The sequence below is a fragment of the Synchiropus splendidus genome, chromosome 17, assembly GCF_027744825.2.
Source record: "Synchiropus splendidus isolate RoL2022-P1 chromosome 17, RoL_Sspl_1.0, whole genome shotgun sequence".
In the NCBI taxonomy this organism is placed as follows: domain Eukaryota; kingdom Metazoa; phylum Chordata; class Actinopteri; order Syngnathiformes; family Callionymidae; genus Synchiropus; species Synchiropus splendidus.
Genome location: NC_071350.1, coordinates 11,332,182 through 11,351,217, shown reverse-complemented (window position 1 = coordinate 11,351,217; position 19,036 = coordinate 11,332,182). Strand labels below are relative to the sequence as shown.

General features: G+C 44.8%; 1 long non-coding RNA gene across 1 annotated transcript in view; it reads right to left on the bottom strand.

The window, feature by feature from the left end:
* The window catches only part of LOC128748217 (uncharacterized), a 45,455-nt gene extending 27,231 nt beyond the window's left edge, over positions 1–18,224 (bottom strand). The window contains exon 1 of the long non-coding RNA XR_008412762.1: positions 17,921–18,224. This is a non-coding gene — a long non-coding RNA (uncharacterized LOC128748217). The remainder of the gene's footprint in view (positions 1–17,920) is intronic.
* Positions 18,225–19,036: the final 812 nt, after the last annotated feature.

The following is a 19,036-nucleotide window of genomic DNA, read 5'->3' as shown; positions in this document are numbered from 1 at the left end:
TTACATTAAATCCGGAACAGCATTGCTTTGAGGGAAAAGTGACAATTTGTTTGACAAATATCGGCTGACATGAAGCAGATTGTAGTGGATGGATTGTAACAGATAAAGTTCTGCAAACACCAGTGGAGCTGATAACACAGACTTATCTGTTGGATTTATTCTGCCAGATCTCACGCGCGGATGTGCGCGACACACACACACACGCATGCGCGCTGTTATGAAGTGCAGCGATACTTGTTTTTGACAGGAGGCTTACAGCATGAAATTGCATGCAGCTGCTAAAGACAACCAAGTCCAAAGTTCATGTCCATTCATTTGGAATGAAACCATTTGTCATTAATGATCATTTCTCTGGCTGGCTGGCCTGAGAGTGTGAAGAATCCTTGCATGGCCTGCAGCGGTGCTTGTGCGCGTGCGTGTGTGTGTGAGGTGGTCTTGGGAATTCTGCGGATGTGCACTGCAGTTGAAAACATGTGGCTCTCCTCACCCAGGGCCATGGAGCCCAGCAGAGCACATGTCATCCAGGCGTGAGTGCAGGCAGAGCAAGAGCGGGCCGGGACAGAGCAGGGATTAGAAGGCAGCCTGGTGTTTCCACTGGGGTCTCCCCTGCTGGGCGACATGGCCTCCGCTCCCTTTGTCTGCTGTTAACCCCTTAAATCCCGGGGAAGAGTCCATTCACCGACGTGTCACACACCCCGGGGGGCATTTGGAGAACAGTGATCTTAAAAGGGTTACAGAGCACTGCGACTGACTCACCCTCACACACATGCAGCCCTTTGTTTTTTCAATTGTTATTAACTCTTCCTTTCAGTTTTTAAAAACGACAGCCCGCTAAGCCTCCATTCAGGGACGCTAGCAGCCAGGATGCTCTTGTGTGGGGAGATGCACCTCACCAACAACCAGCCTCCGAGATAGAGACCTGGAAAATACTCGATGATCTCAGATTTTACCTTCATGAACATGACATTCTTCAGTAAATATCTGGCCTATTATATATTATTTTATGTTGAAAACTAAAACGTCCTCAGTAGATTAAAGTCAGGGTTATTTTAATTCTCACTGAGTAGCTTGACCTTGTATAGCTATTAACATAAGCATAACAAAATCAGATATAGAACAGATTAAATCTTTATTTTATGATTAAGTTATCTTTGGTAAAGTAAAAAAAAACTAAACTAAACGAAAAGATGCGAGCAACAACCGACAAAACACTGGGTAAAAAGTCTGGTAAATGGGTAAAAACAGGAGGAATTAAAATGAAAATTTATGATGATGAATATTGTAATAATGTTGATGAGTAGATGTTTTTTTTTTCAGTTTGCCAAGACAAAATTTTTATTGTGATTGTAGTGAATTAAAAGTGTATTTGATGCTCCCTAACAAACAAAACAAACAAAACACTGCACAGGTGTATATTTATTTATTTATATATATATGATTATCAGCTCAATAAAAAATACACTAATATTTAGGAGATCATGAATGCACCATTGCTCTTTGGTGCCTTCTTTTTTATTGTAAAAAAAACATCTATTTTGCACTGCTTTTTTTTTTTTTTCAAAAATGGGCACCACTCAAGAGAAAGCTTCCGGCTTCAAAAGAAGCTTGAAAAACAATATAATACAATGGTAGAAACACAGCTAAATACCTTTACCCAAAATCGAAGGTCACCATGTCCTATATTGCAAAAATTTAAGATGAGGTTTTACCACCTGCTCCCAGGAGGCAATTTTCAATAACGAAATGTAGTATAAAGCAAAGCACTGGAGCTCAACTCTCTAAACAGCAGCTACAAAAACACACATATATGCACAGGGAGTGAAGTGGGGATGGTATGGATTCCATCTTGCATAGCTTAAGTTTGACAGTCCACTATATGGGAGTTTTACTGTCCATACTTCAACTGAGCTCAAAAATTGGCCTCAAGCTCAACTTTCTGCATGTTTTTATGTCGTGTGTATCGACTATATCTTAGCACACGTGTGACCCCAACACAGAAACTACTCTGCCACCCAATGCTTCTCCACACATTCCAATACAATCCTGGTTTCATTCATTTCCCTGTTTAAAACCCCTTCGACAAGGTGGCCACTGCACCTCTGTAGAGAGACTTCGCCGCTGGCCACGTCTTGACTCTGTGTATTAGTGATGCAGACAGAGATGGACGGAGCATGTGTCGAAAATGTCGCCGAGAGAAAGTGTAATTACACTGCAATAATGTCCTGCATGATTAATGACGTGGGCCTCTGAAACCAAACCGATGGCAAATTACCACTGTAAAAATAAACCATGATGTGAGCGGGTAAGTGAGGCCACAGCACAGAATGTCTCCTAGTGTGTATTTATATATATATCTATCTATCTATATAGTGTGTGTGAGAGAGAGGGGAATGAGCTCCAGTAACCCAATTACTGTCCGTCCACTGTCACAGATCGGCTCCATCAATGTTGCTACCTAGTGAGTTCGGGTCTGGTGCTTTTTTTTGGGTATGAGGACGTAATAAAATATGAATTTAGTGAGAAAAGAAAAAGGTCGTGTGAACAGAGCTGTGTTCTGCTATCTACCCAGAAGGATTAAAAAAAAATAAAAACAACAGCATGTGGAAGCCCAACGGTCGGAACTATTCTCAGAATCAAGCTCCATCTGGTTTGAACAACCTTGCTGACCTGAAGCTTCTCCTCATTCCTCCAGAGTCAAGTTCACAACTCTTGTCAAGCCCACAATACTCCACTCCCAACCACTGAGTTTAAATATCTCTCCACCCAAAAACACACACGAGGCGAGGAGCGCTTGACTCCTTCCCAAATGAAACTCTTATATGAAACGTACCGCCGTTTTGCAGCCAAGCTGAAATGTCTTTTACGGAGAGGCGTGCAACAGCCGTGCGGTTTGAACAGAACTTTCTGGAGTCGACTGAGGGCGATGACAAATAAGTCTTTATTTGCCAGGTCACGGCCGGATTTTGGCACAGGCCCTTTCCATTAGCGGAGGGGCAAATTAAATAAGGAATAACCATTAGGCAGATGAGCAAATTCTTATTAAGCGGGGAAATAAATTGCAGCTCCACTATTGAGCGACGGAGGAGCCACAAAGGTAAATGAAGTACAATGAGCCTAAAGTGGAGGGAGGTGCTGCTGAAGCCGAGTGATCCCAGGGAGGAAGAAGCAGCACTTTGTTCACTGATGATATGAGCAAAGGACGCTGCTATTGTTGCGTTCAAACCAGGCGAGGAATAAAGAGCTACCTGTCTGGACGCCACACTTCACTGAGCACCATCACAGCCATCTCCCTCCCTTGTTTCTGATCATCTGTTCGGGTGGTTCACACTTGTCAGCTCCAGCCTCTTCATGAAGCCCAACTAAATCAGAGCGGGCCGTTTGCTAACTGACAAATGGTGCGTTAATAACACCTGGACGCGACGCCTTCTCAGGTTCGTCCGATGAAAGGCTGACGGACGACAGGGCCTGTTTTTAATAACGATAAATCAGAGGCGGGCGAATGCCTCCATCTCTTAGGAGACTGAGATAATAGAAAGCAGAGAGCGACGCGGCAAAACATCATGTCTAATGTCCCAACAAAGTGAGGATCAACTGTTTCCAATTAGGATTAGAAACACGGGCAGAAAAGGGGGAATGAACCCGTCCACCCTGCTCTACATTACACAACAGAAGGGGAAAAAATGTGGCAGAAGAAGAAGAAGAAGAAGTGAAATCCTTTTTTTTTCCTTTTGACTTTTCTGACGTGCAGTGCACCTGGTGTGGTGCGCCGCCCTGGCTGTAGGTATTAAACCCTGGCTTCTTTCACTGCTGTTTAATCCAGTGTCACATCGGCTCCCTGAGCAGGTGAAGTAAGCCGGAGACTTTCCCACGGTCTGAGAGCAAATCCAACGCCCTGAGTCCTTCCTGAGGGCCGGCCATCTGTCCGTTCTGTTTGGTGTGTGCTCGGGGGTGAAGCGTCAGCTGCATGACCAAATTCAACGTTCCAACACACCCCTCCTTCACCCGGCCGTCAGCATCTATTCAAGCCCGCACACACACACACACACACACAGCTTACACCCAAACACAAACAAATAAACAAACCGACACAGGTCTGAATCCAAATCCTCTCCTATATTCCGCTGCAGCAACAATAACAAAGCAGGAGCGGCGTGTAAACACTGATACGCTTCGTCGCATTAAAAAACAAAACCCGAATTTGAAAGCAAGAATCCTCTTAAAGGTAGACTCTCGCTCAACAAAGGAGTTCACCACATAAACCTTGACCTTTGATCCCTGCCAGGATAAATCATGGACTCCAGCGCGACAATACCATCTTCGCACAAAAGCGACCGAAATCCAGCGAGATCCTGCAACAACTTAACATTTTGCGATGATCATGTGACGCGTTTCTTTCTCCGGCACATGCTGCCACCCCCTTCCCGAAGCGTCCTGTTTTTTTTTTTTTTCTTCTTCTCCTTCTCGTACTGACGCATTTTATTTCGACCTCTCAAAGAGCGGCTGCCGCTGGTGGACATGGTCCTCGCTCCGGCCCGGCGCATTTTTTAAAATGCGTGACATTGCCTCTGTGGGAGCATGAGAACGGAGCTTCCTCAATAGTAGGGTCCCCATACCCGGCCCGTAACCATGGAAGCAGATGCCTGCCCTCCCGGCCCTCCTTACCTCCTGTCGATCGCGGGCTGTGAGCTGCTTTGGCAGTGAAAAGAGGCTCTGCCTGCCTTTCTCCTCGCTCTGACCGAACTTGCCCCACTCCTCAAAAGGACCCATTGAACAGGTCACCGGTCTAGACTTGTTTGCACGGTCCAGGGAGCAGCCTTGATGTAACCCTTGCTCTCCTCTCTCTCTCTTTCTCTCTATGCCTGCCACACCAGCCGCCCAGCGACTGCAGACTGTGAAGGGGTGGCGGGGGGGGGGACATCGGAGACGCCGATTTGAAAAGGAGCCCGTACGATTTTGCCATTGTGCCTTTTCATTCATCGATCGAATGAATATCGAACCTTCTGTCCCTGCGTGTGTGAAACGGATAGCTTAGCAAGCATTTTTGTCCTCCCTCCCTCTCTCTCTCTCTCTCTCCTCAGGCTGGGCCCAAACTTTCGTCTCCAGATCAGTGTTTATCTCTATATTTTTTTTTATTGTCAGTCATAATAATAACCGCCTGCTTGCCTTAATCTAGCAGCCCAGTTCATTTATTAAATCCAATGCTTGAACCTGAAAAATGTGGCTTTTATTCTTAAAATCTTTTAAAAGGAAATGTTGTAGACAATAATTTAGCTTCTCTCATATCAGATGGATTTTTATGCACTCAGACAAATAAAAAAATATATATATATGCGATTGAATTTAATGTTTATTCAAGCAAACATGTAAATTACAGCCTTTTTTGTTTTTAGAACAAACAGCTGCAATTATCCTCTCCAGGAAAAAACTCCCCCAACATCTCGAGCCACCAGCAACTGTCTCAGTTATCATTATTTTACAGCAGCTTCAACTTCTTCAGAGCCTAGCTGAGAGTGTGTGTGCTCCCATGTTGACCTCCCGCAGTCAACGCTGCGTCTGACAGGGAGAGCGCGGGGGGCTCTGATAACTGCTCCAGTGAAAGGTTGATACGATCAATGCCAGCATGTCAATACTGTCCAATCAGAGCAGCTCAAAACGCCTTAAAATATTTTTAAAATTGTAATAAATAGAAATGAATTTTCCCCTGGAAAAACTGAATTAGAACTGCGAGAGGCTCCGACTTGTCGTGCTCGCACCAAGCAGCTCTGAAGGGGCCGATCAAAGGGGGGGCACAAACGGGGAACAATGACGGGCAGAAAATGAACAAATTCAAAGGCAGAGGAAGGAAAGTAAAGGAAGCAGTGGAGTAAGAAGGCAGAGGCATTGTGTTCGCGCACAATCACGGCTGCTCTCATGGTGACAACCGGGCCTGTCGCTGAGAACGCTGCCATTACACACTTCCAGACACCAACACCGGCAAGATGCGCCTCAGCTGAGGCGGCAAAAACCCACAATGGTTTGAATTACACGGCTATTTTTAGAAATGTATCGTTGAATTGTTTTGATAAGCGGGGTGCTATATTCATTTAGAATAAAGCCGACTGAAATGAACAATGGGAGCAGACACAGTGTCAGAGATAAATCTGCTACAAAGGACCGACTGAGTGCTGCTGTCTCATGTTACACAGCATCGTGCACATGCAGCGATGCAGTGCGTAACAACACGCTCTTATTTATGACTTTAAATATGCATGTTCAGGTGTATTCCATCTTTCTGTTTTGGTGCCTTCGGCTTCTTGACTGCTCTCTATAATGTGGATTTTTAAGAGTCCAAACCATGAATGTAAAATGGATTTATACATTTATAAATATATACAGTATCCAAAATATAATTCCCCATTTGTGGTGTTTTATTTTTGTCACTAGATCTATTGCACCGATATAACAAAGATAGCACACACATATATATATATATGTATGAAATGAACCCATCCATATCAGCACCTCAGTGTCTCCCCCACACACGGACCTCAGACAGACTCCCTCTGGGACATGAAAGTTAAAGCAGCGTCGCATCATGGCGATTATCCTGCCTGGAGACGGAGGCAGCCGAATGCCAAGTGCAGCTCCGCTCTTCTGCTCCCGGTGCAGCAAACAGTGTCGGCTCCACACACGCATCATTACCAGGCAGCCGAGCAAACAAAATACACAAGCAGGGCTTTTGTATGAGCCCAGACGCTACAGCTTCAAGGTTTCTCAGGGACTCGGCCTCAGCGCCGCGTGTTTTTCTCCCACCGTCCGCGTGGATGTAGACGCGACCGCGTCCATTAATGAAGCGTGTTGTGAGCGTGCAAATCGACTCATAACATTACGATTCCCCAAGTTACAGGCCTCCGACGGTGACCTTAAAAACTCCCTCCAAACATGGACTAATGAAATTCCTAACTGGTTGTCAAGGTAACGGTTCGCTCCAGCATGACGAGAATCTTTTGTGTTTCCACGGACGACATATTAAATTCTGCTCTTTAGGAAGTTGAGGTCACTTTTGACCAACTGATGGTAACACAAGACAAAGGCCTACTTTCATGTTTTAGCACCTCACTATTTTGTAAAGTGTTCTGTTATTAGAATGACATCATACTGTCCCCATTATAGTTTGAAAAATATTGAATCTGTTTTATTGAATACATATATATATTTATTGAATACATATATATGTATATATATATATATATATATATTTTTTTTTTTTTTTTTTCAATAAAACAGAAAAAAAAACAAAATTCTTAACGTAAAGTTATAGGTTATAAGTTATAAGGAATAAAACTATGAAACAATCATCTGTTTTTGCTTTTGTTTACATTATTTTGCAGCTGTCTCCGCTCCTCCTGCATTTTCCTGATTATTACTCATGTATTTCCAACTTTCTAAATGACTGTTGTTGACTGTCTGTCGTCTGCTGAGATCACAAACATCATCTCACACTCTCTCCAACAGCAAGACCTACTTTTATTTTATTTATTTCTTTATGTATCCGCCTGTTCAGCTGTGGCCTTAAAGGCAGAACAGAAAAGACCCTGCGCTCGCTGGTCGCCCTTGTAGATCACAGGCAGCTAGGATCGTAACCTGTCTGAGAGGCAGCGGCTGTATTTGTCCCAGCTAAGTCAAACACGGTGCCTGCGAAGGTGATGGGGAACAAAAGAGGCTCCTCAACACGGCCAACTGCTTAAAGCACTGTTTAATTAGGTGTAGAGCAACAAATCCTCCCCATTCACTGGCCGGACACTTGTGGTGTGAAGAGTGGTGGGCTGCGTCATAACACTGGAGGAGGGTCCCCTCCCTCAAAATGGTTCACCGACGCCTGCGTGTTAACAAGAGCACTGTCTCTCACTCATTGTCTTTTCAATTGCTGCTAATGGAGTCACAAAACACACACACGTATACACAGAGAGCAACCAACCGACTGCTCTTAAATATCCTCAACTGCTGAGCAGGGGCCATATTTTTGAAGGAAATGTTTTTAAATTGTGAGGCCCTCTGAGGCACTGAAATATTGTCATCTAAATTAAACCCCAATATTGCAGTATTTGATCAGGTAGATGGTGTTGTTCTGACTTCATTCTTCTGTTGCCATGGGGTGATGACAGAGCAGCCTGTGATAAGCGGAGAATAAAGCCAAACTAAATTAAAATAGATGTAATAATAGCAGGCATCCATGGATCGAGAGGGCGAGATGAGATCATTTTCAACGTTATTACAAAAAAAAGAGAGTATGAACTATATTTAATGACTGAAGATATACTGTATATATGTCAATTCATTCTCAAGCAACATCATATAAAAACCACAGCAAAGATCCCCAAATCATTCCAGTCTCATCGGGCAAACTTGGGATGTGCTCGAGCCAATAGCAAAACTGGGTGGTGGGCTATAATCCCGAAGGACAAAACCAGAATATCCAGCGAGACAAATCTTGTTTGATGGAACCCCGCTGCTCGATTCGACCACAAGCGGTCCGGTCTGGGAGGCCCATTGTGTCTGAGACAGGCGGGAAGGAAACACACTCTAAATTTATTAGAAAGGCAACTCCTCAACTACAATAACAATCCAGACAGCAAAGTAAAAGCAAATTATTGTAATCCATCCCGGAACCGCGCTGTCTCCCACTGGGGAGCGGAGCGGCACTTGGTATGGTCATAATCTGATAAACAAAGCAAATTAGCAGGACAAATATGACATTTTAATAAATATTAAACATGCAGAAAAGCAATGGTTTATTTATATTTTCAACCATGACTGCAGTAAAATAGCATTTAGCAAAGCTTTAAAATGCTGTTTTACAGTTGAGAATGATGAGATATTCTGAAGGATTTATTTGGAATAAGCTGAGAAAATGTTTGAGAAATTATATTGCTTTTATTTGAATAAAGAAGTGACACAGAGCTCAGTGTTCGCAGGAGCTCAAGTGTATCTAATTGTGCAATTGCAATTATAAGCATCTGCTTTTTCTGCTTTCATCCATGTACGCGAGGAAGTGTGTGTGTGTGTGTGTGTGTCACAGCTGAAAATGAGTCTTGAGGTCTGAGAGCAGAGCCTGGCCAGTGTCTTTCGGTCAGCGCAAACACTGGCAGCTATTCATGACCAGATCAAGTTGATGTGAGATTCTGTGCCTCCTCTGCCCCACATTTCCATATGAATGTGGGATATGCTAAAAGGGGGGAAAAACAATCCGAACCCTGTCCCTTGGAGCCAACGTGGGGTGAGAAAACACACAGGGAAACTCCAAACCAGTCTACAAGCCAAAAACAAAACAAAAAAAAATACCTGCTTCACAGACGAGTGAAAGAGAAAGTAAGAATGTCATGGAATCGCTTTCACTCTCTATCTCCTCCCCACACGCTCTCAGATGCAGCCAAGGTCAACACTGCTGACAGCTCTGCCGCGTATGATCCAAAACACACCTCTATATTTCAGAGTCTGATCGTATATTTTTACCATTTACAAGCAACAACGGGATGAGGAATGAGACGACAATGGAATCACCGTCAGAAGAACCATGAAAAAACAGCGAACGTGAGGAATAAATCTGCATACCCATCGTGTCCTGAGTCCACTTCCTGCTACCTGGTAGGCCGAGGCAGAACGCTGCACCATCAACGCTGAGCCGTCATGTGTTTATACATGTGTTTCTGACAGACACAGGCCTTCACACGTACACACACACACTGTGTCACACACGTCTATTGTTCCGCTTCAGAGGCCAACCCCAGTCCAGTCAGCCTCAAATCGGACTCCGAGCACAAGAGCCGTTATTAACAGGAGGGATGAGGAGAAAAAGGGGGGTAGAGCTTGTACCTGCTGCTTAGTACCAACAGGATTTTGCTTTTCTATGACAAATAGGCCCGTAACAAGGAGCCATGACACTATCATGTTTTCATGGGGAGGAAAGGAGACTTTTATTAGAGAGAGAGAAAGGCTCTATTGCCACTGGCAGTGAAAATAAACTAAAATACACAATATTACACAAACAACAAGGGCCATTTACGGATTGATCAGCCACCAGGCTTATTTCAGTTGTCGATGCAAATGAATCAGAGCATCTTGTAGTTTTCCTGAGTCAGCAAAATATTATCATCTCAATCATTATACGTTTAAAAAAATCTTATTATCTTATAAGCCTATCGCTAGGGATTTTCTTTTTTAAAGAAAAAGTCTTCATTTCATTTACAAATTTGAATAAATAAAAAAAAAACATTTCACACTTTCCATGCGTTTCATACATAATGTTTTCAGTCCCACACTGTGCATGAATCCTTCCACTGTTTTCTGACAATTGTCTGTCAATTCACCGAGCATGTAGGTGATTCCGCTCATTTCCTGCAGGTGGGTTTGTTTGTGTTGATGGATTCTGAAGGCTGTTACAGATAGGCTGTTAATGGGATCCTGATAAGCAACATGTTTGTAAACACGGCGCCTGAGCTGCTTAGAAATTCACCAGTAAATAATCCCAGCTTCTTAAAATATAAACAAAGTGAATCCCCCCCCAAAAAATACTTCAGTCATGAGCTGAATTTATTTTGCGATGAAGTCGGCATCACCTAAAATACAAGTGCATTTCATAACTCAGATGAATTCGCTCTCTCTCTCTGTGTGTGTGAACATGGTCCACAGCTGGCTCTTGAGTTTTACTAGCACATGATGGTTCTGCTGCCGTGGTGCATTGCTCCCCAACATATGAACTGTCAACCACAAAGTCCCTTGATCTAAATGTGTATCCACACGTGTGTATTTTTTTAAGAGCCAATCAGGAAGCAGATATTTTTACAGTCCCAGCGAGACGCAGCTCCTGAAATGAACCCAATGACTTTATGAAGTCGGTGCTTGCTGTTTTTCGCTTTGGCTTCCAGAAACTTCCATTAATTTTTTTTTTTAAATGGAGCATGGGCTTTCAGTGATACTCAGAGCAGTGATTTATTTTCCTGCTGCAGACTGGTCTGGTTGCTGTCAGCGCAGCGCCAACCACCTGTGCATGGGATGGCCTGTATTTATGTTGGCCATCATGACGAAAGAGGAACTCTGCACGCCGCTCTTATCTACAAAGGCGGCTCGCTCTCATCCGGCGGGACAGCGAAACACGGGACTGAAATTGATTATGAAGATGGGATGTTAGTACAAGATTCTAAATCACGTCCAAACACAACTACAAAGAGCAGCAGGACTTGGTAAGAAAGCGTGGAAAAAGGACTTGATTCTGCGCTCTGCTCTGAGTCATGAAGCGCGACCTTCTCCAGCAGCTCGCCGGCCTCTGCCAGCTACACAAACACGGAGAGAGAACATGACATCATCCTTCTATCATGCACTTGATACACTTGAGGCTCACAGTTCAGCAGGTTCAAACGCCTGGTGCAGATGGAGGCCCATGCCGACCCGCCGCAGCGGCACAGCCCGCACCTCACGGCCTCCTTCAGAAACCTGTGCTGCGGAGCGGCCAGCGAAACAGGCGCTGGAAGTCATTACAAGAAGATTGTGTTACTGTTTGGAAAGTGCTGGCCCCCTCCACCTTTGACGCTAACTGGTGACAGAAAAGGTACACAAGAGCTCGACTGTGCTGGATGTTGGCGTCAGGGAATGCGGTCTCTCTGGAGGACTGGCCTCTCGGCAGGCATGTGGCGGACGCTGCCTCCTGACTGTGGCCCAGCAGTAACTGCCAGCAGCTCCAACCAGAGTAAGCTGAGACACAAACCTCCGCACCAGTGGGAGGCCACTGTACTGTTCAGAACACAGCTGTGACATCACACTACTACAATGGGATCCAAGCTAAGATATCAAAAGCTACAGCTTTGATTTGTGAGTGAAAAAATGGCAGTTTTAAGAATGTAAATGATGTTAATTCAACTCTTAAGAAAGGTAAAGTAACAAGAATTTATTGACCTTAGTCGCCTAAATGTATTTGTCCTTTTAAGAAGGAATGTGTCAGTTTTATTTATTAGTATCACTTTTTTTCTTGAAAATTGTATCATAAATCAAGTTATTTTTAGTGTGACAAATTCCTTAAACTGAAGCCAAATGGCTAAAGAATAATGTTTCATGTATGTTTTTTTATTTTTTTCTTACTTTAATGCCTTTGTCATTGTGCAATATCTGAGTGATTCTTCATAATCTCAGCTCCAAAATAAGGGCAAAAGAACAAGCAGCGACCAAGTGGCGTCCACACTCCACCTGCCTTCTTTTCTATCTGCAACGGCCCTTGAACCTGGTAGTTCACCCTTCAACAGCCAACACGCGGAAATGATACCCAACTTCTCCTCATGGACGGCAGCTGCATGATACGCTCAGCGCTTAAACGGTGTCAAAAACCTTTTGGAAACGCTAAATCGCACAATGGCCTGCTCAGTTTACCTGCGTCACTCCTGACAGGAAAAACACCAATAACAACAGCACGGCTCAGATGGAGGACGAGAGCGGGAAAAAAAACACAAGTCCGCCAAGTGGCTCACAATCTATTCATTGCTCCCGTTTAATTTCTTTTGGGTGCATAATCCTTTCAGTTTCAATAGCAAATTTAACAGTCCCCAAGGCCCAAGCACCAGACTGGTCAATACAAAACCAGACACCTAATTACTGAGCACACCGCACCCGCTCCCCTCCTCCCTTCTTCCTCCTCTTTTCTATTCCACTTTCCTCTCTCCAGCAGCTGTGGGGTTCATGTACACAAGAGCAGCAGTCAGGCAGTATTAGGTTTCCACTTCCCAGATCTCCCTTAAAAGCCTGTCCCATAATGGCCCTTCAGTCACACAAACACGCGTTGGGTTTCTATACCAGTAAAAGCATATGCAGCGGGGATGTATGGACGCACACTTCAAGACCTTTTCAGGACTCTTTGAGCACTTTTTTGTCCCTTGGCCTATACGTTCTGCCTCTGCGGCGGCACTTTTAATTGGGTTTATATTGCTTTCTAGAGGCCGCACACAAAAAAAGCTAATTGTATGTTTACTGCCAGATAACAACATAAATGTTTGGTAATGTCTTGTGGTAATGCAGAGCTTCAAGGGCGTGTAATTACCATGTAATTGAAACCTTGTTGTCAGCTCATAAATTAGAGCTGCTTAGCCAATAAATGCAAGACTTTCCCTCAAGTCAGGGTGATGGCTTCCACGCACTGAGGTCATGTCTTAGACCCAGCAACACGACTGGCTCGTGCTGTTGCTTATGCATAAGTAATACTGTAATTCTGGTCTGAAAAAGCCATTTCAGGTGCGGGCCCCTTCCAGACTGGCACACTTACCGCTTTGATGGCGACGCGACAGACACAAGCAACAAAAAGTGCAGCCCCTAATTTGCTGATGGGTTTAAAAAGTCCCTCACTTAAGATCACTTCCCGCAGATAATGGGAAGAGTTGGCCCCCCAGTGACCTGCACCAAGCGTCCTTTGTCTCACTCCCAATGTTTGCCTTAGCCCATTGTGTCTGCATTATCCAGCACCGCCGCCCCCCTCCCAGGCCCTCGCAGCTCTGACGCGACAGTCCCGCTGCACCGCACCGACCTGCCCTTGGAAAGGAAATGTATGGAAGCCATTTCCCTAGAGTTTCCCCTCGACTCACGGGCCTCTCTCCCCCCACACAGGCCGGCGAATACGTGCATGAAAATACAACACCAAAAAAGAGTCCCATCAGTCCTTTAGCCACTGGTATTAACAGCTCCTATATGGCAGCCTTAACCACCAAAGCGTGTGAATTTTTCACTCAAATATTTATTTCAGGTTCCTCTTTACACTTAAAAATACATTTTTTTACTCATGATAGAAAGGTTTTGGAGAACAATAATCAAATATTCAACCATCCCTATAAGTTAGTGTCAAGTTCAGTCCAATGCGTGGGGACGTGATGTGACCTTGGAAACTTAACTCAATTTAAATTAATTTTAAAAAAGAGTAGACTAACTTGGATATAAAAGTCAGCTGATAAAGGACTGACCGATTACAGACTGATACATTTGACTATTCACTCATTTCGCCAAAGATTCGTGTATCTATTTCTATTAATGTGTACACGTATGTACTACAATAAATACTAGTCTGACACATTAGAAAACATTTAGCATTCACCCATAATCCATGATAAAAGTTGTGCTAATTTTTATTCTTGTTCGTTCTCTTGCAGTTCAGGTCACCTGAAATGGTTGCAGTCAGCTGAAACATGGTCATGTTTACCAGAAATACTATTGGAATTTAAGTCAAGGAACCTTTGATCAAGCTAAAACCAGCCGGAGAACAGAATGTACTATAAGATTTTCCGCCTTTTTACCTCCACATGTGACTTCAGCAGCAGCTAAGTGGGAGCTGTGCTTGCGCCATACACTCAGGGGATGGATTCAGAATGATCTCTGCAGACCGTTGTTAGAAATAAACAAAACAACTGTGAACTTGAGAGAGTTTGGACGAGAAGCAAGTCTGTCTTCAGGGGAGAGTTTTCCACAACACTGACAACAACGGCGCCTCAGAGATTTAACAAGGTCACATTTGATTTGAAAATTGAAAATGGCACAACTGGAGGCCTCGACATGAGACAAGCCGAATTAAAATCCATCCACGTGTCCGTCTCAGTCTTACCAAGCCACTCCGTCCTTTGAAGCGGACAACATCGAGCCTTAGTTTCAGGGTTTCAGACAAGGAGATGAAGGCCACAAATCCCAACCTGAAGTAACTTAATTACTGCTGACAGAGCGATAAAACCCTTGCACTTGTTATTCCTCACTATAACCAGGGAAAACACAGTGATGAAATACACTCCTTCTGCCACAGTCTAGAGTTACAGTTTGCGGCGGTGGGGTTCCATGATGTGCATCAGGAAGATACATTAAGCCGCGAGCAGCGTCGCTTGCTGTGTTTACATTCAGTAGAAATTTGATCAGCTGTGTAAAACAACACCCAGGTCCTGTCGTTCGTAACATTCTAACCCAGTTATCGTTCGTCCATTAGAGCTGCGACACGAGCGGAGAGAGCTGGGGCTAGTGCTCGACCCTTCGAATGCTTCTTTGGTTCAATCCACAACCTCTAATTCTGAGTTTGTTATGCACACAAGCCGCAGATGTGTGCGGCAGATGCCAGAAACTGGGTCTGAGTCAAACAAAAATAATAACCACGAGGTTCAAAGCGGCGACTCGGCAGAATGACGACATGTGGGACGCTGGTTTGGTGCGTGCAGAACATGATGACATATCATTAGGTGGTATAAACAATAGCTTATGGCGCCTCAGGGACATTTCTGCACTGAGAACATAATGTTTTTAAGGGTCAATATGTGTAAAGAATCTAAGCACAGACCTTAGATTTGCATGTCCATGGCATACCCAGTGAGCCACCTTTTATAAGGGGACTTGTTAGTGCGGTTAGGGGCGTCTTGCTCTTGATGCTGGATATTAACAAATTTGATAAAACCCAACTTGGCAACTAAAGAGAAAACAGCTCACTCATGAAGTTCTTTGATCTTCTTCTTCTTTCTCTTTCGGATTCTCCTTTCAGGGGTGGTCACAGCGGATCATCTTCCTCCATCTCACCCTGTCCTCTGCTTCCTCTTCTCTCAAACCTACAGACCTCATGTCCTCCTTCACCACCTCCATAAATCTCCTCTTTGGCCTTCCACGAAGTCCTTTGATCATTTGCATCAATCTATAACTGTAGTATGAGGTTGACAACCAACAATGGTGCCAAGTTTGATTTGAAAGATGATGCATGTCAAAATATCATGAACAAAATGGTAAATAGAAGCTTCGAAAACGAAGCACTTATATACAGTCTATCATCTGCAAAGAGTGTTACGGTCAAAGAACCTTTCAAATCTCAAACCTCTCAAATCTCGTTGTACACTGTACAAGGACAATAAAGGCTATTCTATTCTATTCTATTCTATTCTTGCTGCTGTGCATGATAGGTGTTTTAGTCTACTTATTATAGACTATTTTGGTTGCAGTAAAAATACTAGTAATAGTCGGTAGAGCCAAGGAGTCCATAAAAAAGGCTTGATATCTTTATTTCTGTACATGACATGTGCAGTTTCTATATATATATATATATATATCTGCAGCTCAACCTTGTAGGACCTTAAAATGGGAAACTTCCCTTGAGCTCAAACTGTGTAGCGAGCACCAGAAGACTTCTGAAACTTTACTTTCCAGCCCCTATGGTGGAACATTTGCTGCAAACAAGTGGCCTCCTACATCCCTCAAAAGCATCCAGACTTACAGCTCATCGGTGGCTCGGAGGAATACGTGCAGATAACTGCGTTAAAATGCAGTCCAGGAAGCAGCAACTTCCCCGACTGTTTCCATCCTGAGTGGCACCTCGTCCCTCGCATGGCAGCGCCAGGCCTGCGGCCCGTAAATCACCGCTACTTACTTTGCTCTCGCCGCTTGCAAACAACAACTGGGCTAATTTATAACCGGCGTGAGAGGAGAGGCTATAACTGGCCGCGGAGGTCACCGGGGTGATCTGACAACAACAGCCCGCATAGAGAAGACTGCCGATGATAATATCTGTAATAAAGTACAGCTGAATAAGGCCGGAAAAAAAAGAAAAAAAACCCTGATTTAATTAATAAGACGCCCTTGATGTGGCCATGACCTGTGCCAGATCAGCTAAGCTCATTAAAAACGTGCCAAAACACTGCTCTCGCTAAGCATCTGTGCTGCCATGAGTTTGGAAACAAGTGCTGTCTTGATGGAAATGTGAAATGAAGAGCTTTTCCTCGACATGCTAGGCCCTGCGGCGCAGCCACAGCCGTATTTCCATACATTGACAAGCTTGAGAGACGACATGAAGACATGAAACAGAGAGCCGCGCGCTTCCTTTATCACATTGCAAAACCCCACTCTCCTTTAAAACAAGCCTTCGCAGCACTAAAAGCTGGGCTTCTGTAAAAAAAGAGCTGCATTTTGAGGGTGAATTTAGAGGCAGCCGAGTGAGAGTGGGCAAGTGAGGCACTCGCAGCCACAGAAACAGGTTCCGAGTCCGTCAAAGAGATGAGAATGCAGGGTCAAAACCCCGACCTGCCAGTGAACCGTCACCGGGAGACACATAAATTACAGCTCTGCAGTTCAGCCAGTTCCTAAAGGGAATTAACTCCCTGACTTCGCTCAGTTCACTTCGCACCCTGACACTAACACCTAAACACAGGCGTCTCGTAAAACGGCCTGTTAAAAGCGCCACCTGCAAGGAGATGTGAGTTCAAGTTGTGTTTTTCTGTCTCGAATACGCACTTTACTCGCTTTAGTTTTGCTTATACATGAACACTTAGGCAAACGTAAGAAAAGAAGATGCAGAAAAAGGAAGATATTTCCGTGCACTCTTCTCTGCAGTTTCTACTTATTGACTCAAATTGAATTTCCGAGCTCCACCATGCACCTGCAGAAAACTAATATCCCCAAAAATGTTTTTAAAAGTTGCGGAGATATGAAAAGTTTCTGATGGCGCCAAGAGCAACATGCTTCTCCAGCACGCGCACGATCGAGGCCCCGACATGTGAGAAAAACTCTTTTTTTTCGGACAGTTATGAAGTGGGAGACACTAGAATTCCCTGTCTGGACAATCAAACTCAACACAAAGTAAGTGTTTATCGGAGGAACTGCGGTTATTACCTATGAATAATGTCATGACAGCTTCGGAGGAAAAAGTTTTGCAGCCACCCAGTGCCATTCTTTTTGACCCCTGCATAGTCCCATCCCCCCAGTCTGCCTCCTCTACTCCACCACCTTGACCCTTAAAACAAGCTGCTTACGCCAAAAGCTCGTAAATTAGTGCGGAGTGCATTTTATTACCGGCGGTAACGTCACTACACGACTTTGAGGAAGACAAAAAGCAGCCACTGGAGACAGAAAACTTAACAAGAAGTTGCAGAAAGTTGGAGAAAAAAAAACAAGGACAACTTACCCCGAGGTGCAAACATCCGAGCCGGAATACCGCAGACTGTTCTTTTGTCTATTCCCGATACATTTTTCTGAGCGCCTTCATGGCACCCCCACCCTCCGAACGGCAGAGAACCAGAGAGAGTGCTAGAGAAAGGGAAGAGCGAAACAGGAGGGAGAGAGGGAAAATAGAGGGAGCGGGAGAGAACAGGGGGGCATTAGTCCTGGTGTGTTGCAGCTGTGCACCCCCGTCAGTATCTCTTCAATTCCAGTCTGTTCTTCCATGTGTGTCGACTGCACCGCGGAAAAGGCAACGGAAACAAAGTGATCCTCTTACACTCAGAAAGAGAGAGGAAAAGAAGGAGGGAGAGAGAAGGAGAGAGAGAGAGCGAGAGAGAGAGAGAGAGGAGCACACAGCACATGCTGGTGTGCTGGTCGGTAGGCCGGGATAACAGGTTCAAGTTTTCAGCCTTCACTCTGCCGTGGGACTCTGCTGGTTGGTGGGAGGGAAAAAAGCTTGAAGGAAATCGAGCATAATACCTTCCAGCTTCTTTCTACCCCCATGTCTCTCTCGCTCCCTCTCAATCACTCTTTTGCCCGCTCTATCTCTTGTTGGTAGAGCGCCGGGCTAAAGCAACCCCCTCCTCCAGGCGCTGGAATGCAAGGCAAGAGTTTCAAGAGGCCCAGTTAGACAAGCTTCAGAGTCACTGCACCTTGACCTCCGGGTCAGACGCAGAGCGTGCATGGCTGGAAACGTATGTGTGCGATCGGGAGGGGCGCTCGGGGGGCGCTGTGTGTCTCGGCGTAGCTCGAATTTGCCCTGCCAGCTTGGCTCGGCCAGATCATATATCTGCTCAATGGAAGCCAGTAGATCACTGCATTCCCAGACTGGGGCGCAGTCAGGTGCACGTTCAAATAAAATGAGGTAATAACTGATCATACAAATACACATTAAATGTACTAAATTCCACCTGAGGCTCCAGACTGACCCAAGTCTAAGGTCATGGTTCTCCCACAACATTATGGAGGAGTGTGGTAGAGAGGAGAAGTGTCAGACCAGCAGTGGTGGCAGCGGTGTGTTGGCAGGTATCTGGCGATACGATACGCATCGCGATACAGGAGTGACAAGTCGATGCATCTG